Raw genomic sequence first — 10,651 nt, 5'->3', positions numbered from 1 at the left:
AGTATCAAGTGTGGGTACTTTTTGAAAAGCTCTTAATGAGTATTATTCAGAAATAAAAAAAAATATATTGGATGTTCCATTTAAAATAAGAGAGTTGAAGTTACTTCCGGTTAATCCAGAAGTAGAATAAACTTGGTAATACCATTATTGAGTTCTTAGTATACGGTTTTCCCCACATACCAAGTTTCATGTCACTGAACCACATGCTTCAAAAGTTATTTAGGTGGTGCGGGACTTTTAACTAACACTGTATAATTATATATAAACGCGATAATCTAACTTACATGATTGTCTCTAGTTAATTGAAATGTCCTGAATCCGAATCTGTACTCAGACTTTCTGTATAATGTCAGAATTTTTCTGAAATTTGAAAGCTAAAAACAAACAAAAAATAAAATTGGCGAAATTAGTAATAATTCTGAAAGGATCATATCTGGTGCAGATAGTTATGCCACTTTTATTTCTGTGGCGCTGTCTAGTATGCAAAGATAGAAATAGTGTGAAAATTCCATAGCAATACTTCGGTATTTCAATTGCTATGAACAATCATCAATAATAATCACGTTTCCACAGATCTCTGCAGATAAACATAAATAAAAAAAAGCAAAGTAATTTGGCATTCTATGCAATTAAGAATAAAATTGTTGAAACTGTTTTTAAATGTCTTCGTGTTTTTAAATAAAGTTTTATTTGTTGAGTGGAAAATAAACATATTACATGTGCGTCATTTCCGAGCTAATTTAGAATTTAGTTACATATAAATGCTGAATCTTAGTAAAATCTGCCCCAAACTTAAGAAAAAAATACTGTACCCAGACATAATGATAGCATACAGAAAACTGTTCTCTGTATAATAATGAGAGGAAAGGGGAGGATTTTCTGAGACCTTGAGATGTAAATTGACTATAGGCCAGTAGCGGCCGGTGATCGAAATCCTCGGTGAGGCCAGATGCAACTAGTTTAAGTGCCTCCGATAGGAAATGTTTATTTATGATATTAATTATTATTGTTATATTATTAATATCATGATTACTGTATTATTATTATTATTATTATTAGTCTATTATTATTAGCCTACTATTGATGAAAAATAATGTCACTCACCAAATAAGCTGTTATGCTGTGAGTTTCAGTGATTGTTTCAGTGTGATGAAGCAACCCACATTATGTGTTGAAAATCTCCTCTTTTCTGTTCTTTTTATTTTTTTCCCTTGACAGCAACGAACAAGGCCAACAGAGAAGTTTATTTTGCATCACATTACCACTTAACCATTTATGTTGCCCATACCAGGATGCAATAGAAACTCGTGTTTTAAGATTATCTGTCAGAAAAATTGTCAGCGATGTCGTAGGTATCTCGGTAGACTCTCTCTTTATTTAAAACTTCCTTTCTTTCAATATTATTTCTTCTTGAAAAAGGACACTCTAACAATGAATTAACTAATTAACTACACCAGCATTATTTCTCGCATTTATTTCTGTTTATATTTCCCCGAAACACATAACAACATTGGCCTAGATTCACTACTGTACTACGAATTACAATAGTACAACACCCTCGCTTAAGTCATAAACTGAGACATAAGGGGAGGGAATAGTGTGGGTCTCTGCCTGCCAAAGAGCTGGAATTTGTGTTATTTATGGCCTATTTAGGAAGACAAGTCACCATTGCTATTCCCACCCCACTCTACCCTTGAGGCCGGCCCATGGATGTGAGGAGTGAAACCTGACCAGGCCATGAGGCCAGACGAATTGTGCCTCGGCTACAACGTTTTAAGCGCAAGCTCAAACCCCGTGAAAATACAGGAAATTCAGAAGACAGACCCGGCACAAAGGATTCTGGCCTCAGGAACAAATTTTACTGCAAAACAGATCTATATACATCACAACCAGACCCGGCACAAGCGATTCTGGCCTCAGGAGTAAATTTTACTGCAAAACAGGTCTATATACATCACAAAGTTTTAAATGCTACTACAGCGATACTTCATTCAAATAACTAATACATTATATAAAAACACAAAATTTGATTTCTGTTAAGCCAAGTGACTGAGGCCCTGCCTCACTTGCCTCAGTCAATCAGCCGCCACTGCTATAGGCCATTCTAAATACTAAAATATTTGTCATGTGTTGTATGTATTATGTAGGAGCCGGTATCCTCCCTATTCTGAGAAGAAGATCAACTTCCTGGGAACCATGATGAAGAAGAGGAAAGGCGTGAGTCTGAAATACGTGCCCTATATCCTCATGTTCGTTCTTGGCGTTGCTGTTGCCTGTGGAGTGTCAGCAATTGTGAAGGTACTGTCTTACTAATTCATCATCACATAATTTTAGTTGTTACACAACCCATTGTCAGTACATTCTTCGTTCCCAGTAACTGTGAATATTGCTGAAAATCCTATGACTACCTACGTTTTATAAAGGAGAGAACTTGCGTCAGTCTGTAAAATTGGGTAATACTTACTTTTGTAAGAAATGAGTCAAAGATTTTAAATATGGTAAAATCTAAAGAAATAATTAAGAGGCATATATTCCAACGATAAGGAATCTCTTACCCTTCAGTCTAGCTTATTAGATATTATTTCATGATCATTTTTTTTTTCTGATGCAGTGTTACCCAAATGACTAGATCCCCTGGCTGTCCACACTGAAAACTCAAGTTTAATCTCAGCAAGTTCAAATTATTCTTTCTGCCTTGAAATAAGATGTCCATTCGAATGGAACTACCCTAGTAAACCGAAGTTTTTACCACTTCAGCTTTTTGAAGTGGCGTGAGTACTACGTTCTTGTTGTTCAGTGGTGATCCTTATGAATGAGACTTGATTAGCATGCGCCATTCTTTCTCTTGCTTTCCAGTATAGACTTGATATTTCATGGTTTGGCTGCTTTTTCTATCTAGTTTTTGGCAAGTTAGAAGATGGTCTTTGTTGAGGATTTGTCCTCTCACGTTGCATATAGTACTGCTTAGGTCTTCTATGTATCCCATTCTGTGGAAGTGTTCGGATAAGTAGTGATGGTCAATGAAGAGGCGGAATACAGCACTCCAACAGATTTTCTTAGCATTTTCAAAATTTGAGACTGAAGATGAATATTTGCATAATAAACTTTTCCATCTATTTTTAATTACAGTTCGTTGTGTTTTTAATTTTGATTAGGGGTTTGCATAGTATTTTGTCTCTTTTTTTTGGCAAGTGTGTATATGCTTTGGGAAATGAAATTCAAAATGGTTGAAGATGGCAAAAGTCTGATGACTCATTTTTTCCATACTCAGGATATTTTTCTTTGAACATGTTATTGAGGTTCTGAAATGAATCATTCAAAAATTCTTTTATTTCTTCTCTTTATTTCTAGTTAGCATTTCCTTCTTCCCAAGCCTAAGCGACTCACTTTATCAGTTTCCAAAAAAAACTAATTAGGCCTACATCACAACATGCCTTTTCCAACAAACTTTTTCCTTTTAAATCTGTATCACAAATTCTGTCAATTCGGAAAATTCTTTGTGATGTCATTGTATGCAAATAGTTTAAGTAACTATATTTTCTAACTATTTTTCCACTCAAAAGTTTAACTGTAGTCTTCTTAACTTTCTGTGATTTTTGTTTATTAAAATTGTTCTGTATTTGGTTGCCAGTAACTTTTGCAAACACCAATTGTTTGTACGCTGGATGTTCACTGTTTTTATCTTGACTAAATAGCAGTCAGCAGACTTTCTTTCTTGGGCTCTCCTGTAGGACTTGCTTACTTTTCTTTAACCAACTCTATCACTCTTTATACTTTTCTAGTCTTGCATTAGATCTTTATTTCTCTCCTTCAGTTCCTTTATCTTTTGCTGTAGCTTGTATCTATTTTTTCTGACTATTCTCTTCCCTCTCTCAGTTCCACTCCTTTCTAGTTTATCTTGAGTGCCTTCTCTTTCCATACATTACTTATTGCCCTCTTTTCACGGCTGCTTATTTTTCCAAAAGCCTTTGTTTAGTTGTAGCATTCTCTCATTTCTTTTAGTCTCTTCATATAGAACAGAGTTTACATGTACCTTCTGCCTAGATCATCTCGTACTAAGTTTTTTCTGTTCTCTTTTGCATTTGAGCATCTAACCGTTTAGGCCTTTGCTTTTTCGTTAGTGCCATTGTTCTTTAAAAAGCAAGCACTATAAATAAAAATATTTATTACATAATTCTAAGCAAAAACTTTTACTCATTTCAAAATTGTTTATCATCCTTAGATAGTATTATCCTCTATGGACCACCTTAGTCCACGGAGGGACTGTTCATGAAGGAGACAAAATTAGGGATTTCATTTTTTCATTGCTATAGAGTTTTGAGCTTACAACATTGGTAGCTCTCATACATTTGAATTACATCTTAATACACAAGCAGAATTATATTAGAATAGTTAATCAGTTAATGTGTAGTTCCTACCTTAATTATTGTGACCACGGAGTATACAGGAAGAACTTTGCGAAACTCAAAAATGATACTTGATTGTTTAAAATCCAGTACACAAGATCCACTGGTGAAAACAAGCTTTGACTGCTAAACAATATGGGTTCCTTTCCCATCAATTCCAGAGACACACACTAAGAGCTGCTGTACTCTATGAACATTTCCCTCACTTTTATAGTTGTCCATGGAGGAAGATTCAGTTCTGTAGGGACAAACTTCTAAATCTAATATCCCTGTTTTTTTTTTTTTTTTTTTTTTTTTTTTTTTTTTTTTTTTATTTTTTTTTTTAAATAATACACTAATTTTAGATTCGAATATTCACTGACAATGAAAGTTCGTGCGAACTTCCTAATGTGGCAAAAGTGACGGCATAGACTGTGGCAATGTAGCAGATTTAAACATTTTTTTTGGCCTAGCCAAAAGTGCCGTTGTTTTGGTATTGTCGGTTATTTAGATATCGGTTATAAGGGATTTTACTGTATTATTCATTGGAAAAGTAAATTTTTAACGAAAATTTGATAAATAAAGGTGCTCTGATTCTTATAAATCGGATGTAGGGACAGTCCACAGAGGGGACTTTAATGTTTTGATAGCCTAAATATATTGTAAATAAATACATTTCCAGTAAAAGTTTTCATAATCCCCTCATGTTTTAAATTAGTGACTCTTTTAGAAAAAAATAACTTTATACGTTTTCTCTAATTCTTATTAGGTGATGACTACAAATTTTACCATATCCAGAGAATAGCCCATATAAATTGAACAGCGATTCCAAAATTCGCTCAGTCCATTTGGCCATTTTTATGATTTATATATATATATATGTTGTTGTTGTTTTCTAATGCCAGGCGTTTGACAATAAAGTCATTTGACCTCTTGCACTCCAATATTTTTCAAAGATATTATCATGGTCAGCCACTGAAGCACAGATTTTGAGGTATTCCGAATCCATTTCATGGTTTGAGTTGCACAATGGGCAGTTAGGGGACTGACATAGTCCAATTCTATGCAGGTGGTTGCCCAAACAATCATGGCCTGTTGCCAATCTAAATGCAGCTACAGACGATTTTCGTGGTAAATCGGGAATTAACTGTGGATTATGATACAGAGAGTTCCATTTTTTCCCTTGATATTGTGTTATCAAATTTTGTTTGTTGAAGTCTAAGTATGTAGATTTAATAAATTTTTTCACAGAGTAAGACGTAGATTTAGTAACAGGTCTTATACATATATATTAGTTCTGTTGATCGATCAAAATATTTAATTGATTAACTATTTGAATTTAATCGATTAATTGATATTGTCGGAATATTGTCTGAATTTTTAGTATGAGTTTGTATTAATAAAATAATAATTAATATCAACTACCTACAACTGATTAATTTTAATCGACTCGATTATTCGATTAAATCCCACAACACACACAGATATATATATATATATATATATATATATATATATATATATATGATTTTTTAGACCTTTATCATTATATTATAAGCTACTTTTCTTTCAAAACAAAGCCACTCCTTGTCTAAAAGTTTGTGTTATTGTGCATGTCACTTAAAAACTAGCTCAGTCCTTTAACAAAGATGGACTGAATGCGTTTTGGAATTACACTCTTCAATTACAATTCTCCATTTTAACTACAGTAGTGCCGTATTTTATCCATGTGAAATTATTGTTAAACAAGAATGCATCTATATTAAAGTTACGATGTGGGTGCCTCAGCAACGTTGATTGTTACAGTTAAGAAGTCATGTGTGCTCTGGTTTTATTGGCGTAGTTTTCAGTGTTAGTTTTGTTTAGCAAATAGGCCCTATAATAATTTTGTTTACTAAAATAGTTGTAGCATATAGCAATGGTTCTCAAAATGGTCCCCAAAGCTCATTCTGAGGGTCCGTGAATATTGTGGGTAGCAACGTTTTTTTCTTCCTTCAGAAGGATTTTTATTTGTTTTTGTATAATGTTAGAAGCGCATTGGTCTTTGTTCTTGTTGGTACAACTTAAATATTCGTTCAATTGTTGTTGACAGCCTTTGTATGTTATTAAACAGTGTCAGACTGTAAAAAGGATTTTTCTTGTCGCAAAAATGGGCCATTGTTAGTACAACTTATAAATTCGTTCGAGACAGCAATTGGACGAAAACGTAACATTAAAATTCCGGAGATTATCATGTCAGTATGGGAGAGTGTACTGATTGTTGTTTATTACTACTACTACTGCCGCCACATGATGATGATGATGATGATGATGATGATGATGATGATGATGATGATGATGATGATGATGATGATGATGAATTATAGATTGCTGATTGATTGTGTGATATCCATTCCCATCATGTTGTGTTTCTTATTTGTACTTCAAAGATTTTGAGATCATATTCTATTTGTCTATGCATCTCCCATCAACTAAGAAATACAGTGATAATTTTATACTTTGTTTCTTTCACAGGCGAGCGGTGATTCTGATATTGATGCCACCAACTGAAGCAGTCTAGCTCTGAACTTATAAGTGCTTATGTATATACATCTACGTGTGTTTAAGTCTCTTCAAATTACTCTCTTAATTTTAAATACAGTACATACAAGGTATTTACATTTCCATGAAGTTGGTTTATGGCAACTTGCACTGAAGAACAGTGTTCAGAAATATAATTTGTATATACAATTGAATGCAAGTACATGACAGATTTTATATATCCAGTTAGAAGTGCAGGGAATCACTTGAGCGAAGCTCTGTGTGAAGTTTTGAAACAACTATGTTGTTATGGTGCTGTTCCTTTGTTATCTTTGAGAGAACAGAGGACTTAGTTTAAAAACTTGTAGTGAGAAACCAAAGAGAGATTTTGAAATAGGTACAGGTGACTGGACTTGAAATGTATATATAGTGTAAAACACAATAAATGAAATGTCTGACTTTTATTTAAGGTATGTAATCTCTTTCCATTCCACTCATTAACATAGATGCATGAAGGAAATCTTCAGGAAACTAAATTGGCTGAATCTTGTTCTATTGATTATAATCTTTCATAGTGTAAGTTAATAGCAAATCTCACATCACAAAACATCTTACTAAAACTTCGAGGTAGGTCTGTTTTTTCCAGCGTCTTTTGCTTGTTAAAGTTATTTATTTAATCTGATAGGATTAAGGCCATAAGGCCTTCTCTTCCATCCTACAAGATACCACATATAAATACAAAAAAATACAAACACTGATAAAAATAATATAAATTAAATGAAAGCCCTATAGAGCAATAGTATTCTAGTTATGGTACGCATATCCCAGGGGCACGTGGGGTTGTCTTAAGAGGTTCGCATCCCACTGACTACGTATGTAAAAATGCTGACATATTTTATTATGTTTGTTAATAATTATTGCAGTTTGCATATTTTCATTGTTTTTTATTTCTCACATAATTACAATGCAATTTGGGGGTATGCTAGCAAATAAGATTAATACCACTGCTATAGAGGATCAAAAGAACACTATAGAGCTCTCATCGAGCTAATACAAGGAGAAAAAGAAAGAAAACAAAAGAAAGCAATGATGATAGTGATAACTGATAATAATAATAATAATAAATAATAATAATAATAATAATAATAATAATAATAATAATAATAGTGATAATAATAATATAATAATAATAATGTAGTAATAATAATCATAATAGTGATAATAATAATATTATTATAATAATAATGTAGTAGTAATAATAATAATAATAATAATAATAATAATAATAATAAATACATTGCATATTAATTGTCATTTTTACAAAAGCATAGTTACAATTTTTATTATACTGTATATTATGGGTTAAGCCGAAGTTGCGTGACCTGGCTGATATGTACATCTATTATCAGGCAGTATATCTCACTTAACAGTATGTGTCAGAGGAAAAACAATTGTTTGTATGCATCTTAAGTCTGACTAGTGTAATATGTAGCTAGTGAGCTATGTATGCAATGGAGGGGAAAGGAACTGGCCACCCTACCTCAGTATCTCCTCACCTAGTTGCCTCATAAGTGGTGCCTTCTTGGTATCACTTGTGAGGTTCAGACCTGTCTTCGGACAGTTGACTAAACAACAATAATATATATATTGCGATTGTGACAGCTACCTCTCCCGTGTTCTGACAAAGGGCAGTATTTTAGGCTATTTTAGTGCGCTGTTTAGGGCTGGTGTGTCGAGGGAAATGGCTGATAAGTGAAGACATATGGAGAGTATGGTGAGTAAGGGTCGTGGCTCTTTGTAATTGGTACTGTTCTGGTATTTACCTGGAGACTTGGGAAACTGCGGAAAACTCAAGTCAGGAAAGCAACACTTGCGAAAATCCTGAACATCCAGAATGCAAACCAGACCTACTAACCACAGACAATGCCATGCCTGGCGACAGTCGTGAATTCCCATGCAAAGAAACCAATCATGTAACTCTATGACATGCATTTATGTGCAGTATCTTCTTTAAGCTAAAAAGAAATTAGCTCTCCATATTGTTGATGCAAGGAAGAAAAGGGGCAGAAACAATTCTGCATTGATTTCTAAGCAAATGAACTGGTCTTGGTATTACAAGGTTTCCATGAATAATCTTTCAGGTTTCGAACTGAACGTTTAATGTAACTCAGATACCAGTACATAAATTTGTACTGACAGAAAGAAAAACTCTCAAAGCTTCAGTACCTTACCTCAGAGATGTTCAATGTGAAGCCTCCTGGTAACTTGCATACATCAAGCCTGTAGCCAAATTTCTCCCAGACATGTTGTAGCATAGCATAATTGATTAATGCAATGGCTGCTGTGATTGCCCACTTATAGATAAAGTATAGTCTGTGGTAAGGGTGCCTCATTAACATACCTCCACATGAAAAAAATCAAGGAGAACATGGAGGCCAACAAAGAAGTTCATTATCATTATGACCAGCATGAGCAATTCACCTATTTGGTAATTGGTTATTGAGCTCACTTCTGACTTTGTTGTGAAAATGTGGCAGTACACCATCCTGTTGGAAAACGAAACTGAGAATGCTCTGTTCTAGGTGAGGCAGGAGCCATTTCTGTAGCATGCTCTCCAGTTTTAGGGCCTGCAGCAACTGTAGTCGGTACAGATGAAATCACAACTGCTTGCACAGAATCTTTCATAAGTTGACTTAGGGATTTTCAGCTCCTTGCTAGCTCTGATGGTAGATTTTTGCAGACTGTGAGAAACCTGCACGGACCCGCTCTACTGTTTCCTCGCTTACTGGCGGTCATCCAGTTGATCTCCTCTTATAAATGCATCCCCTTACCTTAAAGTCGAATTGTGGACTCTTTGGTGTATTTGCACCAAACCTTGTTCGGAAATATCGTTGGACACTAATAACGTAATAACTGACTGGTTAGCAGGAAAATCAGGAATATGGAATGCTTTTCTGTTCTCTACAACAGTAATTTTGTCTCAACAATGAACGATATTATTACACAGTATTTTCATCAGCTGTTAAGTACTAGAATAAAACAAAACTGTTATAATTTTTCTTTCTATTATTACTAATTGAACACTGGACATAAAAAACGCTGTAAGCGCCAATATCTTTGAAAATCAATTTTTGCAAGAAAAAAAAACCAGTCTATATCCCTGGCTCAATTCACTGAGAAAAATAAGTCCTATTGTGATTTTATTTAGAACAGCCCTGGGTGTTATTAACTCGATTGAGTCACTGCAGATCAACCCTTAACTCCCCACTCCACCTTCCCTGGCTGAGACAGTTTTAATGTGGTAAGAGCGGACAGGAAGTCATTGATGGATTGTATCAGGATTTTACGAGCGGTCGACTCTCGCTGGTCACCTAAAATTCACCACTAATCCACAGAGCACTCTGTGTTTGTTTATAAGACAGTATAAGCGAAAAAGACATGGGGGAGGTTTCCCCCCCCCCCCCCTTTAACTTCCCTCTTATGCCCAAGGCTGATTTAGAGCCTAGCTTCTCCCATAGATGTGCAAACTGTATGATGTTACGTTACTACTTGCACAAGAAAGATCTGTTTTCTATGGTTTGTCTTTTTGGCACTTTCAGCCTTTTTATGCCCAGTCTTCAATTATATGTTTCTGAGTTTCATTAAGCATAAGTTACATGTGTTCAAAAAAAATTGAGAGTTTTATTCTAAAGTTTGGGTATAACAAAACAGTAAGAGGACAATAGGACCCAAGGATAATGGAAAAA

General features: G+C 34.4%; 1 long non-coding RNA gene across 1 annotated transcript; it reads left to right on the top strand.

The window, feature by feature from the left end:
- The first annotated feature begins 690 nt into the window (after positions 1–690).
- Positions 691–7,369, top strand: LOC138694492 (uncharacterized). The gene is made up of 2 exons (XR_011330955.1): positions 691–2,298; positions 6,900–7,369. It is a non-coding gene; the product is annotated as an uncharacterized lncRNA (long non-coding RNA).
- The last annotated feature ends 3,282 nt before the right edge of the window (positions 7,370–10,651 follow it).

Source organism: Periplaneta americana, chromosome 2 (genome assembly GCF_040183065.1).
Source record: "Periplaneta americana isolate PAMFEO1 chromosome 2, P.americana_PAMFEO1_priV1, whole genome shotgun sequence".
NCBI lineage: Eukaryota > Metazoa > Arthropoda > Insecta > Blattodea > Blattidae > Periplaneta > Periplaneta americana.
Note: the sequence above shows the minus strand (reverse complement) of the source record. Positions and strands in the feature narration are given on the sequence as shown.